General features: G+C 40.7%; 1 protein-coding gene across 4 annotated transcripts in view; it reads left to right on the top strand.

The window, feature by feature from the left end:
- Positions 1 to 912: 912 nt before the first annotated feature.
- The window catches only part of VRK1 (VRK serine/threonine kinase 1), a 74315-nt gene continuing 49737 nt past the window's right edge, over positions 913 to 25490 (top strand). For 3 of the 4 annotated variants that reach the window (XM_082734197.1, XM_082734199.1, XM_082734200.1), the window contains exon 1: positions 913 to 1026. The gene's annotated coding sequence lies outside the window, so the exon portion shown is untranslated. Of the gene's footprint in view, positions 1027 to 1448; positions 1470 to 25490 lie in introns of those variants that run through there. The other variant, XM_082734195.1, reaches the window with a different exon arrangement.

Here is a 25490-nt window from a genome sequence, read left to right as displayed (position 1 = left end):
AGGGGAATACCCCCCCTCCTCAACAAACCTCCTCACCAATATCCTTCTGCCTATGGCTTTGGTGATTTTGAGCTAGAACATTGTTCCAGTCCTCAGTGAGCTTACAGCCGCATGGTTGATGGAGGTTTAGACAATTTATTGTAAATATAAAGGAAACCATGGCCTAAGATAATTATAGATGAGATGATACAGAAGGTTAGGTAGACATTGAAGTAGGCTTTGAAAGACAGGATTTAGATGTTTGACAGTCGCTGGGCAGAATAATATTAATACTATCTACTATTTATTGAGCACCTACTATGTGCAAAATACTGTCTATAGATCATTTAATTTAATCCTGACAAACAGGAAAGCGAGATTTACAGGGGTTAAGTAACTTGCCTTAGGTCACAAAGCTACAAAGTGAAAGAGCTAGGGTTTGCATTGCGCGGGCTGTCCTCTTCCAGATCCAGGCCCTGGTGCACTGACCCAAGCTGGGGAGATGAGATGGTGGTGGGGGACGAGTTTTCCAGAGTGCTGGAGCAGAAGGTGGGAAAACGCGAGCGCAAGTAGGCAGAGGAGACCCTTAGTCCACGGGACTATAGGGCTTCTTTTACATCCACCCTTTGCAAACACACTTACTTAACAAATCAAGCAGCTGCGAACACTGGCAATACTTATATCGATTCCAACAGCGTTGGAGGGTACAGTATCTGATCAGGATTGACTCCCAAGCTGTAAACCACACTTCCCGGAATCCCAGGCGGGCGAAGGGACCCGGATCGCCTTGGGCCTGGGAAAGACTCCATTTCCCAGCATACAGCGGGAGCGCCGGCCCACAACTCCCGGCATGCATGCGGAGGCGGCACGGGCTGGCGCGGGCTCCGCCCCGCTCCGCGGCTGCCCCGCCTCTCCCGCTCGCCCTCAGCCAATGGGATGGCTCTATACTGCAGGGTGTGACGGGGCCGACGCCGCCGTGGAGTTGCAAGTCGGCGAAAGCGGCGGGAAGTTCGTACAGTGCAGAAGGCGACGCATCTCCCGCTCGGGGTAGGGAGGCCGCGGGCGGCGGGGTCCGAGAGCGCGGGCGCCGAGCGGGGGCCGCGGAGGGGCGGCCGGAGGCTGGGCCGGCGCGGGGCGTCCGGGCGTCCGTGACCTCGGGCGGCGCCGCGCGGGCGTCCCTTCCTGCCGCTTCCCCTCAGGCCCAGCGGCGGCCCCGGCTTCGTGCACCCGCCAGGCTGCCCTCTCCCACTCCACCCCTCCCCGCCTGTTTGCTCGCTCTCGCGCGCTCAGACCTGCCTCGCGTCCTGGGCACTGGGGGCCCGGGGTCAGAGCCGGGGACCAGGGGCCGGCAAGGACCGAGGAGGTCCCTCCGGCATCGTGAAGTTCACATTCGGGAGGGGAAGCACCGAATGGAAGCAAACGCTGCAGTTTGCAGACCCCGGAATCTCCTTTGAAACCAGGACAGGCGATTGGAGGCCAGAGTGGTGGGGGTGAGGAAGGGCAGCCCAGAGGAGCCGAGGTTTGACTGGAGAACCGAGGGCGGGGGAAGGAGCCTGTTCCCCTGAGGAGAGCGTTCCAGGCTCGGGACACTTAGGGTGGGGGACGGGCTCCTTAGCACCCTGTCAAGGTCCGGGGAGGCCGGGTAAGAGCTTGCCTGGGGGGCGTGGGGCCGGGCGTGGAGCTCGGTGGGTCGTTTACATTCTAAAGGATTTCGTGGGCCTCCTGCCCTGGCTGACCCGGGGCAGCCTTCCCTGAGGCAGTTGGATCCGAGGGCACCCCACAGTGTTTCCTGCCGCCGAAATAGTTTTTGGTTCTAGCCTCAGAGCGCTTCGGTGCTGCAGTTAGATTCCCCGGACAGTGCCAGAGTCGTTGGGCTGAGAGGTAGAGAGAGGCAGACACTGGGTTCCTCTTGAGGCCATCCATTTTTTTAAACCTCTTTTTTGTCAAGTCACTCATTTTTTGTCTTTCTTTGTATCGACTCTTCCTTTCCTCCCCCCAACTCCCTTTCTTGCAGCAACTTGGAAATAGCAGTTTTGCTGTTGGAGAGGCGGTTTTAGGGAGCTGTCCAACAGCCTTAATCCACCCACCCATCCTCTCTCCCCGACTCCCCCTCCTTCCTTCCCTCCCTCCCCCCTCGTCCCTCCTTTCCTCCCCGAATTGCTCGTCTGTTGAGTCTGAACGCACAAGAGGGGGGGGGGAAATGTCATGATTTATTTTTCAGAGTTCAGAATCAAGACACCTTTTTACCATATGCTGAGCATCGCTTTGCGGAGAATTTAATCTACAACGTTAAAGCAATTTCAGAGGAAAGCTAGGGTTCTTTATGTAATCATTTTATTTAGATTATGCTGTTCAAAATGGTGTGTAGTGATAGGAATTAAATTTCTGGATAGATAAGGTTATGTTCATGTACCCATAGAAGAAATGCGACTTAAGTAGTCACCTAATAATAGCTTTCTCTGCTGAAGCGATCCCAGATGGTTATTCTCTGTGCATCTCAAACATTGCTGATCCGATTCTGTTTTAATACAGTAGAGCAACTTGAATTTAATAACAAAAAACTTGTGTGAAGTATCACTGTAAATGTCGTGCTAGTATCTGGTACAGATACCAGGTTTATGGTGTAGTGGCTTTTTGTTTAGTACTGCAGCAATTATGAGAGGGTATTTGTTAAGCAAATGGGATAATGGAGTAACGTGTGGAGCATAGAACCTGGCATAGAGTAAGTTACTAAGTGCCCAGGAAATGGTTCTGTGGAAAGCTTAGGCTACGTTCTATTCCAGGAAGCAAGTGTATAAATAAAACCAGCAGTACATTCCAAATGTTGACAGACCCTAACATTTCTTAAATAGGCCACTTGTTTTTGGGTATTTGAGAACTAATATGAAATAATGAATATATAAGTGAATGCCTAAATGTCTAGAAAAGAAAAAATACGATTTTTATTTTGACAACTGTGTATTTTGCCTTAAAGTCATCGTAGTAACAGTGTACTATGAATAGAATTTTGAATTGAACAATACAATTTTGAAAGGATTTTTGATTTGAAAAAGAAAACTTACTGGAAACTTTAAAATTTACCTTATATCAAATGAAGGGTGATTCCTGAATTTATGCAAATGTGCAAATGCTGATAACACCATATATCCGCCAGTGAACCTAATGGGAGTTAAGTGCTGCCTCTGGTGTATGTGGGTGAGGCTTTCATGCAAATTGGTCTTCTTGGGTTATGAGAGTGGATTGATAACTGAATAGGACTGGAGGGTAGTTTTTGGAGTTGTAGGATATTTTCCACGCTTGCCGAGGTTATTTTTCAGAGTGAGCGGAAGTGGACTCATCAATTCACCGGACATCCCGTACCTGCTCACTGTATGTCGAGAACGGGGCTAGGAACAGTCTGTTCTTGCCATTGGAGAGTTGTGTTTAAACACTTTATTGTTTGTTTAAGTTAATAGAGGTCATTTTTTCATTTCAGTTGTCTAGCATCCAGCACACAAGAAGTTATATGTTTAGGACATATTTTAAAAACTACATTCTTATTGATAAATTTAGAAAATATGGAATTTTTAATAAGGATATAATTTTAGTTTAGAAGGTGGCAATCTTGACAAAGCACTTAGCTAGGATGTGTTTGTAATCTAGAATACGTTTGTCCCCTTGACTGAAACGCCTGTGAATATGTTCTTACTTGGCATTCTAAATATGAGAAGAAGGCCAGACCCTTTAATTTTTTCCCAGCTTGGTTCCTGAATGCTGTTTACCTAGCATTGAGCTTGCTGTTTTGAAGTAATTTCATTCACTTTCCCAATTCCTTCTGCCCCACCTCTCCCAGTGTCGTCTTTCATCTCCGCACTCAAACCAAGCACAGTCCACTACAATTCTTTTTTTTTTTTTTTTTAAAGATTATTTATTTATTTACTTGACAGGGAGAGAGAGAGATAGAGCGAGCGTGTGCCAGTGAGAGAGGAGACACAAGCAGAGGGAGTAGGAGAGGGAGAAGCAGGCTTCCCGCCAAGCAGGAGTCCAGTGCAGTGCTTGATATGGGACTAGATGTGGACTTGATCCCAGGACTCTGGGAGCATGACCTGAGCCAAAGGCCGATGCTTAATGACTGAGCCTCCCAGGTGCTCTAGGACTTACTACCCTTCCTTCAAAAAGGAACGCTCTCTAGAGAGCCTAGAGAGGATGAGATGTGTCCTTCCCTCCCAGTAGGAGTTAGATTTTTAATATTCATCAGTAAATACTAATGACAGAAAAACTACTTAATAGTAGCATTATCCAGTAAATTTATTAAGACATTTGTTAGCCACAACATCTTTCTCAACTTGGGAAAATACAGTGTGAATCATATTGTTTCTTTAGTTTTCATGTAGATACATGGATTTTGATGATTCTTTGCAATAATTCCGGTCTCTCCATGGGTTTCTGGCCTATTGGATGGGAACCAGTACTCTAGGATTAAATTAAGATTGACACTGTTCACACTGGCTGATATTTAGCAGGAATATTAAACATACGCACATACCAAGATATTAACCAATAAAGCCATATACATGTGATGATGTCATAGGTGGAGTCATATAATTAAATTGCAGGGTTCTTAGGTGGGAGGTTTAGGAGTGTTCCAATCTCTACCTTTTAAAGAGATAATATACTTTATTGGAAAGGCACATTTGTCTTAGGACCTCACTATCTAGTTGGTCCTACAAGGGTCTGAAGAACTGGATAGTCATTAGGAACAAGGACAACAGCCCCCCCCCCCCCCCCCCCCCCCCCGCCGCCCCATCTCCCACTCTTTCAGGGGAAGTTCGAGTTCTTTCTGTGCACTTTTTTCATCTCTCTGCAGGCCGGCTGTCTGGCTGCTGTTCGCACGTGGATGTCTGCCCCGCAGCTAGCTCCTTGTTTTAAGAACCCAAAAGAGACTCCATTATCCATCTTTGTCAATTATATTTAAAATTTTAAAAAATCATGAATTTGGAAATTTTATAGCTAAGATAACTTTAGCTTTATTTCAGATTAATTGCTTTTTCTCAATTGTTTTACCAAGTAACAGCTGAACAAGTGCCATTGTTTGATGATACTATGTATAAATGCATTGTGAACACATTTCACAATACTAAGAGTTGGAAAGTGCTTTTAAACCTTCAGTCTTCAAAAGCTATGTCTGGAAGACATAGAAGCAAACTTGTACTGTTTCTGTTGGCAATATTGCCTTTTTTTCACTCCTTATTGCAGCTTACTATATAATATGGCAACAGAGCTTGCTAGCAACAAAGGGATTTTATCTAAGTATGAATTTTTTTGTGAGAGGTAGTAAGGAAAAGCCTTTTATTTGGGAATCAAGATAAAAGTTTTAAAAATTCATTTTTTACAAACTAAGCTCAGGTTATGACACTTTAGAGGCTTAGTCTTCCTGGTTTTTCAGGCCTTTAGAAAGTACATTAGAAACTGTGACTTTGCAAATTTATGTTACCTTTCATGCTGCTGGTAGGAATGTAAAATGGTACAGCTGCTCTGGAAATGAGTTTGGCAGTTTCTTAAGAAGCTAAACATACACTTAACAATTGCATTCTTAAGTATTTATCCTAGAAAAATGAAAACTTTTTCACACAAAGACCTGTACATGAATGTTCATAGCAGCTTTTCAAATAATAGCCAGAACCCGAGAACAAGTCCACCTGTCCTTCAGTGGGTAAACGGTTCATTAAAATGTGGTCTAGCCATATAACGGAACACCCACTCATAATAAAAAAAGGAACAATATTGTCGACATGTGACAGTTTGGGTGGAGCTCAACGGGCATTGTACTACTGAGTGACAAAAGCCAATCTCAGGACTGCCTGGGTGGCTCAGTGGGTTGGGCCTCTGCCTGCAGCTCAGGGTCATGATCTCAGGGTCCTGGGATTGAGTCCCTCATCAGGCTCTCTGCTAGGCAGGGAGCCTGCTTCCTCCTTTCTCTCTCTACTTGTGATCTCTCTCTGTCAAATAAATAAAATCTTAAAAGAAAAAAAAAAAGCCAATCTCAGAAGGGTGTGTGACTGTATCATTTTGTTTATATAGTATTCTTTAAAAAATTTTTTTTAAAACAGATTTTATTTATTTATTTGACAGAGATCACAAGCAGGCAGAGAGGCAGGCTGGGGGTGGGGGGAAGCAGACTCCCCACTGAGCAGAGAACCCGGTGCGGGGCTCGATCCCAGGACCCTGAGACCGTGACCTGAGCCAAAGGCAGAGGCTTAACCCACTGAGCCACCCAGACACCCCTGTTTATATAGTATTCTTGAAGTGATAAAATTGTAGAAATGGAGAACAAATCATTGTCTGTGGGGTCAAGGCTGGTGGGGTGGTGTGTTAACTCTGAAGAGGTAGCACAGAGGAGTTTCTATGTAGTAACAATTCTGTATCCTGATTGTTGTGATGGTTACAAAAGTCTTTACACATGATGAACTGTTCTAGGACTATATATACACTCAGAATGTGAAAACTGAAATTCAAATAAGTAGTTTAATCACTAATACTGTATCAATGTCAATTTTCTGGTTTTGCTAATAGTACTGTGTGTGTCCAGTGTATGGCTCAGTCACATTTCATTTAACTGTTAACCCACTGAAGGAGCTGTGGATTGTTTCTGGTTTTTGACAATTGCAGATAAAGCTGCTATGAGCACTTACAAGTTCAGGGTTTGGTCCGCCCCCCCCCCCCATTTATTTGAGTATAATTGACACAACGTTACATTAGTTTCAGGTGTACAAAAGTTGTTGGACACATTATGGATTCCACTGCCTGCACCACACATATAGCTACCATCTGTCAGGATGCATCGCTGTTACATTATTAACTATATTCCTTACAATGTGCCTTCCTGTGACTCATTCATTCCATAATTGGAAGTGTGTATTCATGTACAGGTTTTAGTGTGAATTTAAGTTTTTATTCTTCTAGGATAAATGCCCGGGAGTGCGAGTGTTGGGTTGTGGGGTAAGTGAGTGTTTAACTTAAGAAACTGCCAAACGTCTCCACTATAGCTGTACCATTTTACAGTCCTATCATCACTCTATGAGAGATGCAGTTTTGTCACATTCTCGCCAGCATTTGGGGTTGGCAGTATTTTTTATGTTAGCCATGATGATAGGTGTGCAGTACTATCGCATCATGGCTTTAATTTGCATTTCCTAGTGGCTAATGATGTTGAACATCTAGCTTTTTTGGTGACTTGTCTGTTCGTATATTTTGCCCATTTTTTGTTTGGATTGTTTGTTTTTTTACTGTTGATTTTATTTTATTTAATTAATTTATTTTTTAAAAAAGATTTTATTTATTTGTTTGACAGGCAGAGATCACAAGTAGGCAGAGAGGCAGTCAGAGAGAGAGGAGGAAACAGGCTCCCTGCTGAGCAGAGAGCCCAAGGCGGGACTCGATCCCAGGACCCTGGGATCATGACCTGAGCCAAAGGCAGAGACTTAACCCACTGAGCCACCCAAGTGCTCCTTATTGTTGATTTTAGAGTGTCCTTTGTATATTGTATATTCTGAATATGAGTGCTTTGACAGATAAGTGATTTGTAAATCTACTCTCTCAGTCTGTGGCTTGTCTTTTCCTCTATTAATATTGTCTTTTGTAGTCCAAAAGATTTTAATTGATGAGTTCCAACTTATTGATATATGAATTGTGTTTTTGGCATCATGCATGTGTCAGAACTCTTTTATCTAATCCTAGGTCAGAGAGATACTTGGAATTTGATGTCTTACATTTAGATCTGTGATCCATTTTGTGTTAATTTTTGCACAGAATAGGAGGTTTATGACTTTAGTCTTTGTTTTTCTTTTCCTTTTGCCTGTGGATGTCCAACTGTTCCAAAATCATGAGTTGAAAAGACTACACTTGCCCCATTGAATCATATTTTACCTTTATGAAAAAAAATCAGTTGGCCATACACAGTAAGCTTCAAACCAAAATGAAGATAGGGAGTGAGTGTGCAGTGCAGTATGAAAATTGATACAGATTTATGTAAGTATGGCATGGCTTGAGTCTTAAGGTTTGAGAGGAATGGGAAAACGCTCTGAGAATAGCATGAGCAAAGACAAGTCCTAGAAAAAATAAGAACTGGCTGTTTTCGGGAGTAGGCAAGTGAAGGGGAGGAAGGAAATGGATAGTTTTTCAGGAATGTAACTGAATGTAACTGTTGGCTCGATTATAGTGTCGCTAACTGGTTTCATTTGATCCTGTGGGTTCTTGAGCAGGAAAATGGTACAGCAGAAATGGCATGCATAGGGGTTGTTGTAGACCCTATGTGGCGATAACAGGTTCACAAAGAACAGGGTAGAACCATGGCCCTTGGCTTAGTGCTTTGTGTCACAGCTGTCTACTGGAAAGCTCGAAAAGTGGTGTAATGTCAGAGTATGAAGTCCCTGGTATTTTTTGGAAGAATCCTGGTAGATTTCAGACTTTTGCCACTGTCTTTGGCAAACAGAACTCTGCTGCACTTCCAAACTCTTTCAAATTAATGCTACTTTCAGTACATTTCAGTACACGTGGGAGGAAGAGTAGTTTCTATTGACTCATTGTTGACATGGTTGACATTTCTTATCAACCTGAGGGTCCTTGAGGTGAGCAACTGAAATGGTGAAAACAGAGTTATTAATAAGTTGGCCCAATGAGGAGAGCTAATGGCACTTCCTTTATTTCATCACGGCAGAGAGGAGACTTGGTTTATTTGGTCAGTGTGTCCTGCTGCTTGTATATGAAGAGCTCTACAGAGAACGAGGGCCAGCAATCCTAAATTACTGAAGGCTAAACAAGGACACGTTTCAAATTGCAGCATCAGGATGAGTTATAGGTCAGAATCTGGAAGAATTTCCAGACGATTAAAAACATTAGATACTTCATAAAAGCGACCCGACAGCTCCTTAAGGTCAGAATAGGAACCTCCCTGTACTTCGGGAGCGTTTTCCTTGAGTCAGGAGGATGTGACAGGGACAGGCCATGAGTTCTCATTTGTTAATTTGTGACCCAGATTACTCAGTTTTTGTTTCTTAGCACCCGTTTCCTTTCTTGATTTCTTTATCTAAACAAATTATACCCCCCCACCCCCTGCCATTCATCTGATGGAATCTCTTTTGGTTTCTGCTTTCTTTCTTGCATTTAAAAGATTATCTTGGATATTGATTGGACTTCTGTCATTTAAAAAATAATCACCCAACAAATAAATCTTAATCTCAGGCAAATTGCCAAATATCAGTGCATTTCTGCTTTTTTTTACTTAGAACATGGAAAAGCATGTCATCCCATTTTCTAAAACAACGATGACTTCTTGAGCAAGAATTTACTGCCTAAAAGATCACTGTGACGTGTGTTAATGAAAGATTGGCAGTGTGAAAAGCTTTAGTGCAACCGCTTGTCTTCAGAGTACCTTTCCTGTTTGATTTAATTTCTTTAGTCTGATATTTTTCTACCAGTCTAGATCTTTTTCCCATTGATGTGTTGAAATTGACCAAGAATATTTCATTTGTGATTGCAGCCCTTCAGTATTGTCACGGAGGTGTTTTTTTTTTTTTTTTTTCCCCCTCCTTTTTCTGCAGAAGAGCAAGCTCTTACAGTGCTATGCAAGCTGCCCATTTAAAACTATCATTGCTTGGCACCTATGCCCTAGTGACAGTTTGACCAACATGTGAGCAGGCACACTGCCATCCTGACAGATGGGCGGGCGTATAGGCAGCCAAGAAACCATGTATCTGCATCTAGTGTATTTGTTAAGGGCAGGATTCCCAGTCGGGGATGTTCAAACGTCTGTCCATCCTGAGCTTTCACGCCTATGGATAAAGGGATGTCATCATTAATTTCAGCTTCTGACTGAGATTCCATGGGTATATAAGAGCTTCTTGGCTCTTACAGAAGTAGGCAATTGGGGACAATCAGGATAATTGTTCTCTCCTTCATCATAGGACTACTACAAATAATCCTTTCCTCTTTCTTCTGGCCAGCTAGGTTTGCAGTGAGTCCAAACCTGTTCAGTCCCTATACTTCTAGAATATGTGCTATTCATTTATTTTCTAGAGAACAAAAGCTTTGAAAGTCATTTAATATTTGTGCTTTGGACAGCAAGGTATATGATTGAAGTCAGGTAGATCTGGGCTCAAATGTTAACCCTGTATGACATTAGGGCCACCTGATTTTACCATCAAATCAAGGTAAAATAATACCTATTTCAGCCTGGCTGTGATCATGAACTGTGAGATGTGTATTTGAATTACTTGGTATACGGTCTGGCCCACAGTGTGTGTTCAGTCAGTGTTCATCATCACTACCATCATCGTTGCTTTAACATACCTGAGGGAATATTTCTCTGGAGAATTTTTTGGAAACAGGAAATCTTTTTTTCAGCTTATCTCCCACCATTTTTTAAAGTCATGTATTGGATATTAGTAGATTGGTCTATAATGGAATGCTTCCAATGACAGGGAACTCACTACCTCTAGAGCAGGTTATTCACCCACGGCATTAGTGACATTTTAGGTGGGTCATTCCTGGTTGGGGCAAGGGGTTCTCGGAATTGTAGGCTGTTTAGCCTACAATCTTGCCATGGGGACAAAATCATCCCAGGTTGAGAATCCCTGCTCTAGGGACAGCCTATCCTGTTTTTTGTTTTGTTTTTCTGAAGGTTTTTATTTATTTATTTGAGAGAGAGCAAGAGAGAGGGAGAAAGTACAAGATGGGGATCAGAAGTACAAGATCAGAGGGAGAAGAAGACTCCCCTCGGGTGGGAGTGGGAGAAGCCAACGCAGGACTGAATCCCGCGACTCCTGGATCATGACCTGAGCTGAAGGCAGACACCCAACAGACTGAACCACGCAGGTGCCCCAAACTGCCCTGTTTTTAATCAAGTTAGCAAGCTTTTTCTTATATTGAGTGGAAGTCGTCTTTCTGATTTCTGCCACCCAATTCTGTCTTTTGGAGACACTAGAACAAGTGGCGTCTCTGTTCTGTGTGATGTCTTTTCAAATACTTGAAGATGGTCATCAGGTTTTCTCAGTCTTCTTGAGCTGAGACATCTCTAGTTCATTAGCTGTTCCTTACAAAGCATGTTTTTGTGTCATTTCACCCCATTGGTGGCTTTCCTTTGATTTAATTCCATTTTTAGACTCTAGTGCATAGGATTGAATGCAGTACTCTGGGGCTGGTTTGATCAGTTAAAATAGAGTCGTATCTCTTGTTTTGGATATAGCATTTCTGTAAACTTGTATTACTGTGGGGAAGAATAATACCTTTCTTCTACATACTGTGTTCTTATTATCAGCTATATAATAGCTTTGATGACCACATCATACATCGAACTTGGATGATGTTGAGTAGATATATCTAAGCTGTATCTTTAGCCTTTTCTCAGGCATTAGTTTCGGGGTCCAGCACGGGAGCTTATGTGTATCCTGTTAATTTTTTTTTTTCAATTGGATTTAGCTAACTACAGTATTAATTCTTGGTTGACTTGGAAGTTTTTTTTTTAAAAGGAAGTAGGTGATGATGCCATCAACTAAGATTGAAAATACAGGAGCAGGGCCTTTGTGTTCGCATGTGTGTGCATTTGCACATGGAGATTGAAAGGGGATTAAGATGAAAGCCTGGGGAACCCTGATACTAAGAGGCATCTGGGAGAAAGGAAGGAAAAAAGGCTAGCAAGGGAGAGGTGGGTAGAAGGTAGGATGAAAATGAGAGGAGTGTCTTGGAGGCTGGAGTGACTGTGTGAAGGACAGTGATAGATACTTGAATACAAAATGAAAAGCAGTGGTCTGCTTTCTCTGCGCATTGGTATTTGCCCTGTCATTTAACTGTTCAGTTAATGGCATTACCTAGTCAGTTATAGCTGGAAAATTAGAGTCATTCTTCATTTCTTCTTCACACTCTTGCATCTATTTGAGTTACCAAGTTCTACTGATTAAAAAGAAATTTTTTCCCCCTGAAGTATAATATACATACTGGGAAAAGCACACATATTAAGGACCTAGCTCAGTGACCTTTTTTTTTTAAACAAAGTGAACGTACTAAAATCACCACCACCCAGAGCAAGACGCGCGCTCTTCTGGCACTCCTCATGCTCCCGTTGTGCCTCTTTCCAGTAGTTGCTCCCACCCACGGTAAAACCAGTAGTCTGACTTCTGTAACTATAGCTTAGTTTTGCCCGCTAAGGGAAATCTTACTGTATATAGTCCTTTTTACCAAGCTTTTTTCATGCAGCGCCGTGTCTGAGGTTCATCTTTGCTCTGTGTAGTTTGTTGTTTTATAGCTCTGTTGTTCTGGCTATCTTTTACTGTACAATCATTAGTTTTGGTTTTTGATGACTGCATAATGCACCACTCCAAACTTAGTGGGGTGAAACAGCAGCCGTTGTGTTGGCTCACGGATTCTGTGGGCTAGGAATTTGGTGGGCATAGCTTGTCCATGCGCTGCGGTAGTTGCGGTCTAGAATCAGTTAGAAGCTCCTTCACTGACATGCATGGTACCTTGGCTGGGGTGTCTCAAAGACGAGGTTCATGTGGGATTGTTGACCACAACAGCTGCACATAGAATTCTCCACCAGGCCTTGGGTTTTCACAGCATGTCGGCTGGGTTCCCAGAGGAAGCTTCCTGAAAGTGACTTATCCTTGAAAATCATACAGTGTCACTCTGCTGTACTATTGGTTGAATTAGATACAAGCCTGCCTGGATTCAAGAGGAGGGAACATAGACCTCGTGTCTTTCTGGGAGAGGTGTCTGAAATTGTGGCCATTTCTAAAAGTTATCACAAATTATATACTACAGTTTATCCACCGTTTTGCAGATGAATTTGAGTAATGACTACTTTGGAGCAGTTATGGATAATGCTGTCTTAATAATTCTTACTCATATCTTTGGGTTCACATATATATTCATTTTAGTTGGGTATGTGAGAGCAGAGTTATTGACCATAGTGTGTATGTATTTCAGCTTTGATGAATATATACTGCTGACAGTTTTCCAAGGCGGTTGTACCTATTTATATTCCTACTGATAATGTGTGTGAGATCTAGTTGCTGTGCAGTCTTGCCTCTACTTGGTATTGTCATTTAAACATTTAGAACTTTTTTGAACTGTTCCTTGGTTGTGTAGAAGATCTCAGTGTGATTTTAATTGGCATTTCCTTGATAGGCATTTTGTGTAATTTTCGTATACTTGTTACTCATTTGGTTATTCTGTGTTGCAGAGTGACTGTTCAAGTCTTTTGCCCATTTTAGATAAGTTGGGTTGTCATTTTCTTATTGAACTATTGGAGTTTGCATATGTTCTGGATATAAATTCTGTGTCGAATACATGAATTGTAAAAAATCTCTTCCCATCCTGTGGCTTGCCATGTCATTCTGGTAATGTGTCCTTTGATGAACTAAAATTCTAAATTTTAATCAGTTCCATCTTACCAGTCTTTTTTTTGTGGTTTGTGCTTTTTGTGACCTGTTTACTTTTGCCACCCAACAGTCGTGAAGATTTTTTTTTTAAAGATTTTATTTATTTATTTGACAGAGAGAGACAAAGTGAGAGAGGGTACACAAGCTGGGGGAATGGGAGAGGGAGAAGCAGGCTTCCTGCCGAGCAGGGAGCCCGATGTGGGGCTCGATCCCAGGACCCCAGGATCATCACCTTAGCCAAAGGCAGAGGCTTAACGACCAAGCCACCCAGGGGCTCCGAAGATTTTTTTTTTTTTTTAATGTTATCCTCTACTGGCTTTATTATTTTACCTTTCATATTTAGATCTGAGTCTCCAGGAATTGATTTTTGTGTGTTATGAGTTAGGGAGGTCAGGATCCTCTCTACCCTCCCCCTGTATATTTAACCATACAAGTAGTAGCCGGTAGCATTGGGTCAGGTGGACACAGCTGGGAATTAGGGTTTCTATATTCCTAGCCTTAACCTACCTTTCATACACCTTCTGAACTCTGGCTTATTATTAAACCCTTCTGGCCTTAGCTTCATCTGTAAAAGGAAGGATTTGAAAGAAACGTGTTCTGATTTTTGTTCTGACTCTGGTTTATTAGATCATTCTGTGTAGTTCTACAGTTTTATTTAGGCTTGTTAGACTCTTAGATCTGAATTCTATCTGATGTGTTCCTGGTAACTCCCAGCTTTCTGCTATTGCCAGTAGTGATGAGTATGCCATTTAGAGCTTCATCTAAGCTACCGATGAAACACAGATTTTTGATCATGTTGGCAAGTCACTGCCCAGACATGGTCTTCTGATCTTCTTGGTATTTTTTGTCCCTTGCCAGGAACTCATTATTCTGTTTTAGTAAGCCATGGTTCAGGACACGAGTTCAATTTTTGAAAGCCTTTTGCATATACTATTCCTTATGCTTGTCCCTTACTTCGGTTTCTACTTGAACTTCTAAGAGTCACAGATATGGTATAGAGTTTCATGAATCATCAGAAGTCATTTGTGACTGGTGAGTTCTAATCTCAACAGTCTCCCTTCCGAACATCTTGCATATGAGCTTCTGGAAAGTGGTGTGCCTTTGAATGTCAGGTTTACGCACTGTAATTGTGTCCTAAGTAGAGTAGTCAAGAACCACCTGGATGACAGAACAGGAAATCTGTCATTTGCTGATTCCTTTGTGTTCTTAGGGCCCTGCTTTGGGGTAACTTCTACCCTTCTTTCAGGAGGTCAAGTTTTGTTTCTACAAAACAGTATAACTCCAGTATAGATATATTGTTCCTTCCTTCATTATCCTTGATACTGCATTTTTCTTCTCATTAACTTCTTTAAACACCTTTATTGAGATGTAGTTCACATAACCTACGATTCCCTTATTTAAGGAGTATTGTTCAGTGGTTTTTAGCATCTCCCCAGGACTGCAGCTATCGTCATAATCTAATTGTACAATATTTTCATCAACCTTTAAAGAAACCTCCTACCCATTAGCAGTCACTCCATTCTCTCCTCGCTCCCCACAGCCCTAGGAAACTGTTAGTCTGCTTTTGTCTCTGTAATGCCTATTTTGGAAATCTTGCATAATTGGAGTTGTAAAATATGGGGTCTTTTGTAACTGGCTTCTTTCACTTCGTATAATGTTTTCAAGGCGCATCCATGTTGTAGCAGGTGTCCGTGCTTCATTTTTTATTGCTGGGCAATAGCCCTTGTATGGGTGGAGCATGTTGGTTTATTCATTCATCCGCCCAAGGACATCGGAGTTGTTTCCGAGTTTTGACTATTATGAATAATACTGTTATGAACACTTATGTACAGTTTTTTTGTGGATGTATGTTTTTATTTCCTTTAAGTTATGTGCCTACCAGTAGACATGTAGTGTCATGAGATAACTCTATGTTTAACATCTTCAGAAGAACTGCCGGATTGTTTTCCAAAGTCAGCTGCACCATTATACACTTTCAGTAGCACTGTAGGTGGGTTCAGATATCTCCATATCCTCACCAGTGCTTGTTATATTGTCTCTTTTTGTTAGAATCTTTGTGAATATGAAGTGGTATCTCATTGTAGTTTGGTTTTCATTTCCCTAATGACTACCATTGTCCAGCCCCTTTTTGTGTGCTCTTGGCCATTTGAACATCTGTTTTGGAGAAATGTCTGTTTAAATCCTTTGCCCATTTTTAAATTGGGTTGTCTTTTTATTATTGAGTTTGTTAGCCTTTTAACATTTAGTTTGATTTATTTGCAACTAGAAATATTCTTTTGCCTTGGTTTTCTTTCCTTTGTTTTTCTTTCATTTTGTTAAGGGACCATTCATTCTTTTTGTAGTAAGGGGAGAGCGTTAAGAAGGTTTTCAGGCCTTTTGCATTCTCTTGGCAGCAGCTTCCCTTGGCAACCTACAGAATTGTGGAATACCTTAGACTGGAAAATGTACATCTCCTGATTATTGGAATAGATCCTTTATAGTTCATACTGGTTCTAAAATGAACCATGCTTCTTTCTGTACAAATCAGTAGGTACAACTCCTGGCTTAGATTTTAATCCAAGTAATTTTATAGGTGAGGAAAAAAGACCTGGAGAAGTTGGATCATGTCTAGGTTCACAGCAGATAGACCTGGAGCATAGCTTTAATTCAGTCCGTTCTTAAGAAAAATCTGTTGGTTTCTCACAAGGTGACACTTCATGTTAGACTTGGGATACCAGGGCTAGGGTCTTTAATTTCCAGATTCTCACAAAAAATGTCAAAAGAGCGTGACATATATGCAATTAATGGTAATATAGTATCATAGTGCTGTGAAGTGTGGGGTTAGTGCTCTTAACACCACTCAGTGCTGAAATTTGAATTTTACTTTCCTTTGCATGTAGGTAAAATTAGATTTTTGAATTGTTGATTTTGTCTGGACCACCTAGTAAAGAATGGTAACAAGAGTGGCCGTCATTCAGATGCTGAGTTTGCGGGAGAAATGGACTTTAGAATGTTTTGGGTTTTACACTGGAACCTGAAGATAGTCTCATCAAGTACAGTGTTTCTATACATATACCATTAACTGTTTTTTTCAAATACTCTGTAGTGGTTTATAACATTTTTTCCCCCCTGAGTTTATGTCAATATTTTATGTTAAAAACAACAACTAAAAACTTCTTTTTGAAGATCTTTACATCAGTGATTTATTTCATTACTACTTTTGTTCTTTTGATCTTTGGAAGTCATTCTTTTTATTCAGAGTTGGGCTGGGTATTTATAGTAACATGTGAATATATTTCTGTTTAATTTTTTATATTGTTTTGATGGTGTTTGTAATAGTATTCGGTTGTAATATTAAAGCAAATATTTTACTACCTTAAGACTTTTTGTTTTGCAAATGATTTATTCCGTGGTATGTGCTCTCTTTTAATGCTTATGTTAAGTAACTAAAAGGCATTTTTGCAAAAATTTTATTTTTCATACAAGTGTTTTGAATCTCGGTTGGCCCTCTTAACTTATTGGTTGAAAAGCCATGGACAAATTATTTAACTTTTCTTATTTCCAGTTTTGTTATATGCAGTCAAGATAATGCCACCTTTGTTTTGTGGTTTTTTAAGAGTCAGAGATCATGCATTTAAATTAGCCAACACAGAGCCTGCCATATAAGTGCTTAATATTGAGGGAAGCTGTTGTTACATGTTAGTTCATTCATATGTAGGAACTGTAATTAATGGTTAATTCTTTCTGGTATAGATTCAGTCATCTATATTTTTACTCATTTAGGATTACTTGGGCAAAAGTAAATGATCATATTAATGTAATAACTTCATGTCCGTATTCACTTTCAGTCAGTAGTCTTTCAGATTGTGTTGCTCTTTAAAGACTGACTTAGGCTTTACCTCAAAACCATAAGGTATTGTCTTGTCTGCTAATTTAGGCACTGAGAGTTGTTTCTCTACATAGTCTATTGCTCTGTTTTTAATTTGAAGCCGTGGCTGGTCTGACTTAGGCAGATCTGAGTACAGGCAGATTCCAAAGTAACAACACTAGAGAGAGCTACTTGGTATTTTATGTAATACAAGTTCTTTCATTATTCATGAAGAATGCTTTAAAAATATTTTAATTGAAAAATAAATGCAGAAAATGAGAAATTTAGACAATATAGGAGGATAAAGAATGGAAATTAAACCTACCATGAAAGCATCTTTCCCCTATTGATTATATAGGGTACCAGTAATATGCTGTCCCCAAGCATGGTGCGTTGTTGCACAATCCTGGGAGTGCTGGTCATATATATTCAAGCATATGCAGCTACATTTTTCACTTAACTGTATCTTGGAGGCTGTTCCATACTGATGTATATAGGTTTACCTCATTTTTTAAGTTGCATGTTCATTCTGTGGATATGACATCATTCACTTAATAAGTTCCCTTCTGATGTAAATTAAGGATGTTTCTAGTCTTTTGTTATATTATGCTGTAGTGAATATCCATGTACATGTTAACCTTAAAATAATATTTATTTTACTAGCAGAAATGGATTCTTTCAGAAATAATTGTAATTCAGGACTAGCAAACTATGGCAAAACCAGAGGGTAGTTCCACAAAGGAGAGGAACATTATTTTACGGAGAAGAAAGAGGAAGCTGGCAGAGGTTGTTCTGAATGAAAGTCCGCTGGAGAGAAGCAAGGATTCTGGGTGCTGAGGTTCCTCATTGGCTGAACTGGGCTGGTGACTATTTCTTGTGGGAGATATAATGTATGTCTATTCCTGTGGGGTCTGTGATTGATGTTTTTTTCTGTTGACCATTCTTTTGTTGGGTCTGTCATGGACAATTCTTCTAGTAATTGGTGTTGAGTGGTAAGGCTCCCCTTCTAATCCCCTGACTCCACTTCAGTGAGATTTCCCTTCACTAATTTTCACACACATTTGACAGGATGTGAGTGTACCTATAGGACGAATTGCTAGAAGTGGACTGAGCCATAGGGCTGTGTATGTAACATTTTGGTAGCTAATGCTGTAAAGGGATGGGCCTCATACCTCTTGTCAACCCAGTGTATTTTCTAACTCTTTGAATCTGGCTAATCTGATAGCTTAACAATGTGATTTTAGTGCTAAATTAAGTCTTACTGTAATTTTATTTTGCATTTTATTAATGAATGAAGCTGAGCCCATTTGCTATTGATCTTTAGGATATAGTGTTAGTAAAAGAAATCATGATGACAGACAAGGTATATAATATTTTGTCTGTTAACCTAAGACACAGGTGATACAGATAACTGTATTTTACTTGCTGCTTAAAAAGAAAAAATGAAGGATAAACTAAAAACTAATAAAAACAGTTATGTGGAGGGAAAGGACAGGAAGGCTGGGGAATGGAAGAAGATTTCTGAACACATCTTGTGTTGTTTTAGTTTTGGAAATGTAAATGTTTTACAAAATAACAAAAATTTGAAAGGAAGAAATGTGTATCAGTTAAGTATTTAGGTTAATGTTTGGAATGAAGAATTTTGACACGTGAGAATAGAGACAGAAAGACAAAGAAGTTATGCAAAAACCCTTTAATCTTAAATTTGAATAGAATATATCAATATAAACTTGTGATGTGTTTTCTCGCTGAAAAGAGTTCTTCTAGCTTAGTCCACTAAAAAGATCTAGAAATAATGACAACCTGAGACCAATGAATATTGTAGGGCCCAGATTTTGGTCTCTAATCCATTTTCCACCAAAAGGAGACAGGCTTTTTGTAGAAGTGATTGATTTTAGGTTTGGGACAGGAAAATGTGCATGAGGAACCTGGAACATCTTATTCTAGAAAGCAAGGAAAATATCCAGGCCCGTTGGGGTTGAATCAGAAGGGCACAGTGGCCAGCCCAAAGGGCTTCCATTGTTCAGTGCAAAAAGGAAAGAGCAGCCCTGGCTGCAGAAGCTGCCCGACATTCACAGACAGGCCATGTTGTCCTTGGATTAAATGTAAGCAGTCTCACAGAATACCTCAGACAGGGTTTCACTCACGTTATGATAAAATGAAACCAGGCACAAAGCCAAGGTCTCTGCGTCATCCACAAACTTCTTGACCAAAATGAGTGATGGCTACCTCTTTACCACTTACAGCCTTATCTTCATTCTAGTGTCCCCTCCCTGACATAGGATTTATGGAGATACCTTTCATAGAATTACCCCACTTTCTGACATTTAATTTAGGGAAACTCCTGCTTCCTCATATCCTTCCCCAAATTACCCAACCAAAGCCTGACTCCTATAATAGATTCTTTTTTAAAAATTATTAACATATAATATATTATTTGTTTTAGGGGTACAGGTCTATAATTCACCAGTCTGCCGCAATGCACAGCGCCCAGCACAGCACGTACCCTCCCCCGTGTCCGTCACCCAGTCACTCCATCCCTCCCACCCAGCTCTACTACAGCAGCCGTCAGTTTGTTTCCTGAGATTGAGTCTTACGGTTTGTCTCCCTTTCTGGTTTTATCTTGTTTCATTTTTTCCTCTCTTCCCCTATGATCGTAGGTTTCTTTATAACATAATCTTACTGAACCACCCTGGTGTTCCCTGTGGAATGTGTTCTCTCACCTTGTTTCACTCTAGGTGTGTTCCTGGTGTTCTTTTACCAAGGGGCTCTGACATCAAATAGATGGCAGAGCAGTTTGTGCAAAGACAGTAACAAAGGAGAGGGGGAACACATTCAGTGACAGTAGAGGGACCTAGTTAGCAAAATTCACAAAAGGGGAAATTTTACAAAACAAATGACAAGGGAAGGAAAAGAAAATAAAAGAGGGAGGTGGCATTTGTCCATTAAGGAGATTGAAAGACTCGTTTGCCAGATGTGGCAAGTAAAAAATAGCTATACGAAGACACTTCTTGGGGCACCTGGGTGGCTCAGTGGGTTAAGCCTCTGCCTTCGGCTCAGGTCATGATCTTAGGGTCCTGGGATCGAGCTCCGCATCGGGCTCTCTGCTTAGTGGGGAGCCTGTTCCCCCCCCCCCCGCCTCTCTGCCTACTTGTTATTCCTGTCTGTCAGATAAATAAAAAAATCTTTAAAAAAAAAAAAGACTTCTTGAGACAATTAGAGAGTCTGAACTTGGTAGTAGATCATATTACAGAATGATTGTTAATTTTGTTAGGTGTGATGATATTTATTGACTATATTTTTAAAAAGTAAGTTAGAAGAATTTGCGTATGAAATGATGTAATGTGTGGGGTTTACTTTGAAACTGTTTGGAGGGGCGAGTGGATTGGGTAAAGGGAAGAAACAGATTGGCTGTGTGGGTTTAGTTGTTGAAACTAGGTGACCTGTATGCGGGAATTTATCATACCCCTTCTCTGCTTTGTATGAATTTGAAAATTCTCATAGTAAGGAGTTTCTAGAAGTCTTTTGTATTTGTTTTTCTGTGAATTTCTGTCTGCACCTCACTTCTCCATTTTTCTCTTGGATTTTTGTCTTTTTTTTCTTCCTTAGAAAGTAATCTTTAAATACTAGGAAAGTTAGCCTTTTTTCATGTTTTACAGATTTCATATGTCTTTCCGGTTTGTTTATGCTATTTTTAACCTGTGGAGTATTTTTATTTTGTCAAATATATAAATTTTCTTTATGGCTTGACTGTTTTATTTTGTTGTCTCAGAAAACCTTCTTGTCTCTGGGAGTCTTTAAAGTTTTTCTTTCATGTTTTCATGAAGACTTTTTTAATGACTGGACTACACTTCTGAGATGCTTTTACTATTTGGTCATCCTAATTTCCTTTCTGAGTATTTAGAGCTATTCTCCCCTTAAGCCCTGCTGCAAGAATATATAAGGAAAAATGTTGTGCAGTTGCTATCCAGTGTAGATTTAAATGTGAACATCCAGTAAATTAACTTTGAACAAAGCTTGGTTGTTAATTTTGCCCCCAGACCAGAGAACTAATGGGAAATCTATCATTTACAAAATTCCCAAACATGCTAAATGCTGTATAAACATAAACACTATATAGTTCAACAGTTCCAATTTTAGAACAGTTTCAGTGTTGGCTTAACATATGGAAGCATTCCTTTTAGTTCCTTTCTTAGGGCCTATGGATCACCTACCTTTGAAGTCAGCATCTTCACACTTGCTCCCCTCTTAGATGCTGTGCTTTATTATGGGCAGAGCAGGACATTCCCAGCATCTGCTCTCTGTAGGATGAACGAATATTACTGTAAAGTCTTCTTCATGATTGGTTCCTGGAGACCTTTTAGGACTCCCAGGGATGGATCTTCTAACCAGCACATCTAAAGTCAGAAAGAGAGGTACACAGCGAGACCTCACCAGATCCTTTACTTTTCCGGGTAAGTGTTGACAGCAAGGCTTCCTGAACTTGTGTTTGACATTGGACTGTCCTGTGTATTCTCACTTGAAAATTAATTCTGCAGTTAGTGCTCCTCTTTTAGAACTTCTAGAAATCATTTAAAGGAAATAAAAGTTGAGGAAGTACACTTGATATACTGTATTTTAAACATTTGCTATACCAAAAAATGTTATAGTGTAATGTAAATCAGTTTCACAATACAAGTAGAAAACATTCTGACTAGGAAGAAATTTTTCTTCTCTGAAAATACCCACTTTCTTTCTCAGAATTAGAAGCGTGAGTCTTCACCTAGTTCTTTCCAGCGTAGGTGTGAAAACCTGACTAGTGTGACAATTGCTTCCAAAGATGGTGTCACAGTTTGAGTTTAGCTTAATGTTTTTCAGGAATAAGTCTATGAATTTATAGGATCATTATCTCTGGAGGTTCACTTCTGTATGCTCATGGATTGTTGTGCTGTAGTTGACTCTTGTTTTGTTAATGTCCTTACAGATACCATACAGCGGTGAATCCTTTTGCAACTTAAGTTGATATGCCTTGTTTTCAGAGTGAGACCTGGGGACTGATTGACTGAGTGTCCCTAATAGGAACTCAACAATGAGCTTTTCTTTGTCACAGGTTTTCCTGTGAAGTGGTGTCGGTAATAAGTATAATGTTATTCCAGGGATATCCTTCCAATTCAGTCTCAGCCGTAGGATTTGTGGGAATGAAAAAAGTAAGTATATGAAGACCATTGGTATGATTGGGAAGGGGCTATATAGGCTCAAGATGCTGTATTTTAGTTTTTAGATGATTTCTTCATGGTAATCAAATGTATTAATCAACTTCTGATTAGCTGGCTCATTTGTAAGAGAATTGTCTTTAAATAGATTGCTTTGAAATTGTTCCTGAAGTAATTTAGCAAAAGAGGTGATGAAGTTCTTTGTTGACTGATTATCTGTTTGCTTTTATTCTTTGACTTACTGTAGTTTGGCGGGAAGCCATTTATACCAAAACATGTAATTACTTTTTAATCCCAACTAAGTTTGAAGTGTAAATGAGTGATCTTTGATTTGGGATGCGATGGGAGGGGAAAAGGGTGGTCTTTTGGGGAGCTCCTCTTGAGCCCTTCATTCGCTAATTTGTATTTTTTTTTCCAACGTCTGAAATGACTAGAGGGAGCCTTTATTGACATCCTCTAATTCGGTAGAGTTGTGTGTAACAGAGCTAGTATGTTGAAAATGAGTGACTGAATGAAGAAAGGAACATGTGCTGGCGTATCTAGATCGGTGGTCCAGTCTGTGCTTCACCTCTTCTGGGTGGCATTTCAACTCACGGACTCACAAGGGCTCTCGAGGAAGAGGGCCTTTCTGGTTTCAGAGTTCTGCTGGTAATTACCATGCGCAGCCAGGACTGAGAGCTACTCCCTCAGACCGTGATACTTACGTAGTTTGAGTTGATAATTTTACTCTGAACTTGCTGGCACTAGTTGAAAAAATGAGAAAACAGGTTTCAGAGCTCTTACTGTCTTAAAAACTTGGACCCTACTGGAAGAGGTACTTTCTCCCTGCCCTGAAACCAACAGAGTTTGGTTCTGTAGATGTCTATGACTGCTCACTGTCTCTAATAAATAGTTTTATCAGAGGATTCAGAAACATTCTTTACCCGGAGGGCTTTTTATTGATCCTTGTTTGAAGCTGATATAAAAATCCTAACTGTATGAAGGTGTTTCTGCATGAAACTAAGTGCAGCCTCGTGAAGCCAAAGGTTGCATTTTATCCATGTGCATTTCTAGCTCCACACATCAGTTTTGGAGGTGTTTTGTAAATGCCTTTGGAATAAAGGAGTTCAGATATTTGATATTCTGGTGAACTACTTTGTTGTAAAGATCGAGCTTAGAAAATCTAGAGTAAGAGATGATTAGCATGTTTCCTAGACCATCTGTCACTAATATCAATTGTTTCTACTTGGCACTGAAGACTTGTTTGGGGGTTGGGGGGTGATAGCTGGTGTAAAGTTTAAAAAAAATCCAAAAAATGTCCTAGGTTATTCTGGACCCCTCTGTTTGGTGGTTAAAAGTCAGTGCAGTGTTTAAAAAATTGACATCCTTATTATCCAGGAAGGATTAATGCAGTCATTGGTTTTTCCAGTAGCAAACCATTGTAATAAGTGGTAGATGTTTCTGCTTTGCCCCCTCCCTATCTGTTTGATGGATTCACCAGAGTGAGCCTTTGGAAAACGTAAGCCAGAGCATGCCACTTCTCTGCGCAAAACCTTCCCTGGATTTTGCATCTCCCTGAGAGCTAAAGTGGGTGTCGTTACAGTGAGTGACCTGTGTGTTGTGTGTGACCGCCAACACTGTGCCCTTGTGTATCTGTGACATCAGCTAATGCTCCCCCCTGGTGGATTCTTCTGCAGCTGCCCCCACCTCCCTGCTACTTTGGCTTCCAGAACAAGCTAGTCATACTCTTGCCTCAGGGCCTTTGCACTTGCTGCTCCCTCTGTGTGGGGTGCTCTTCCTCTAGATCACTGCATGGCCAGCTTCCCTCACTGTGTTGCAGGTCTTTGCCCAAGTGTCATTTTCTCCTAAGGGTTTACCAGATCATCTTTTAAATTTCACTCCTCTCTCTCATCCCCTCTCCTTACTTTATTTTTTTTTCCTTAGCACTTATTACCATTGGACACTGAGCATGTTTTAATTTTAACAAGTTATCTTAAATTTTAAAAAGCTTAATGAGGGCTGGATTTTTAAAAAAGATTTTATTTATTTATTTGACAGAGAGACATCACAAGTAGGTAGAGAGGCAGACAGAGAGAGAGGGGGAAGCAGGCTCCCTGCCGAGCAGAGAGCCCGATGCAGGGCTCGATCCCAGGACCCCGAGATCATGACCTGAGCTGAAGACAGAAGCTTACCCCTCTGAGCCACCCAGGCACCCCGAGGGCAGGAATTTTTATCTGTTTTGTTCACTGCTTTATCCTTGTGTTCTAGAACAGTTCCTGGCACATAGAGTATGCTCAACATAAATATTTGTCAACCAGATGAATTAATGAAGCAGGCAGTATGCATTAGAATAATACAGAATTGCATGGAACTCAGTATTATTTTTATTTGAAATTAGGAGGTGTAGCATGGTAAAAATTTTTGTATTTCCTGTCAGAAAGTTACAAACCATTTACTCTAATAGCACTAGTAAGTTACTTAATGTGAAAGGTAAGGGGAAACTAGAGCTTTGTCCTAGGCTCTACTTTATAGGAATGGAAGCTGATCCATTATAAACCCATTCCTACCTTGAGGTGACATTAGTGACAAAGGCACTAAGATTTTGAATTTATATCGGGCTTACATAGTTTAGCCTATGGATAGAGTGGATTCTGAGAATGGAATAACATACATTAGCAAAAACTATCAAACATATGAAAACTTCGGTGAGAAATAGGTCAATGAGAGAATTCTTGACTCGTGTTCAGAATGTGATTTTTATTTTGATTGAAGTATTGTGAATTAAAGTGCAAGCATAATACATGTCCCCAGATCTTGAAGAAGTACGTTTCCCCTTTTGCTCAAGTTGGAGTCCTGAAGTGGACTGCAGGGCTGTGTTGGAAGCGTTGCTCCCGTGATACCGGGCTATCCCTCCTCCCACCTCCTCCCCTGTTCCCGCGTAAGCCACACCAGAACCCTTCTGTGTTCGTGTGGCCTGCTCTTACCTTAAGATCTTGGCCCTGCCTGTCCCTCTGCCCACTGTATCCTCCCAGTCATAGCTCCTGTGAGTCTGCTCGGATCTCCCTGCCTTCCGAGCGAGGC

This window comes from Mustela nivalis (genome assembly GCF_964662115.1).
Source record: "Mustela nivalis genome assembly, chromosome: 6".
In the NCBI taxonomy this organism is placed as follows: domain Eukaryota; kingdom Metazoa; phylum Chordata; class Mammalia; order Carnivora; family Mustelidae; genus Mustela; species Mustela nivalis.
This window is presented reverse-complemented; position numbering and strand designations above follow the sequence as displayed.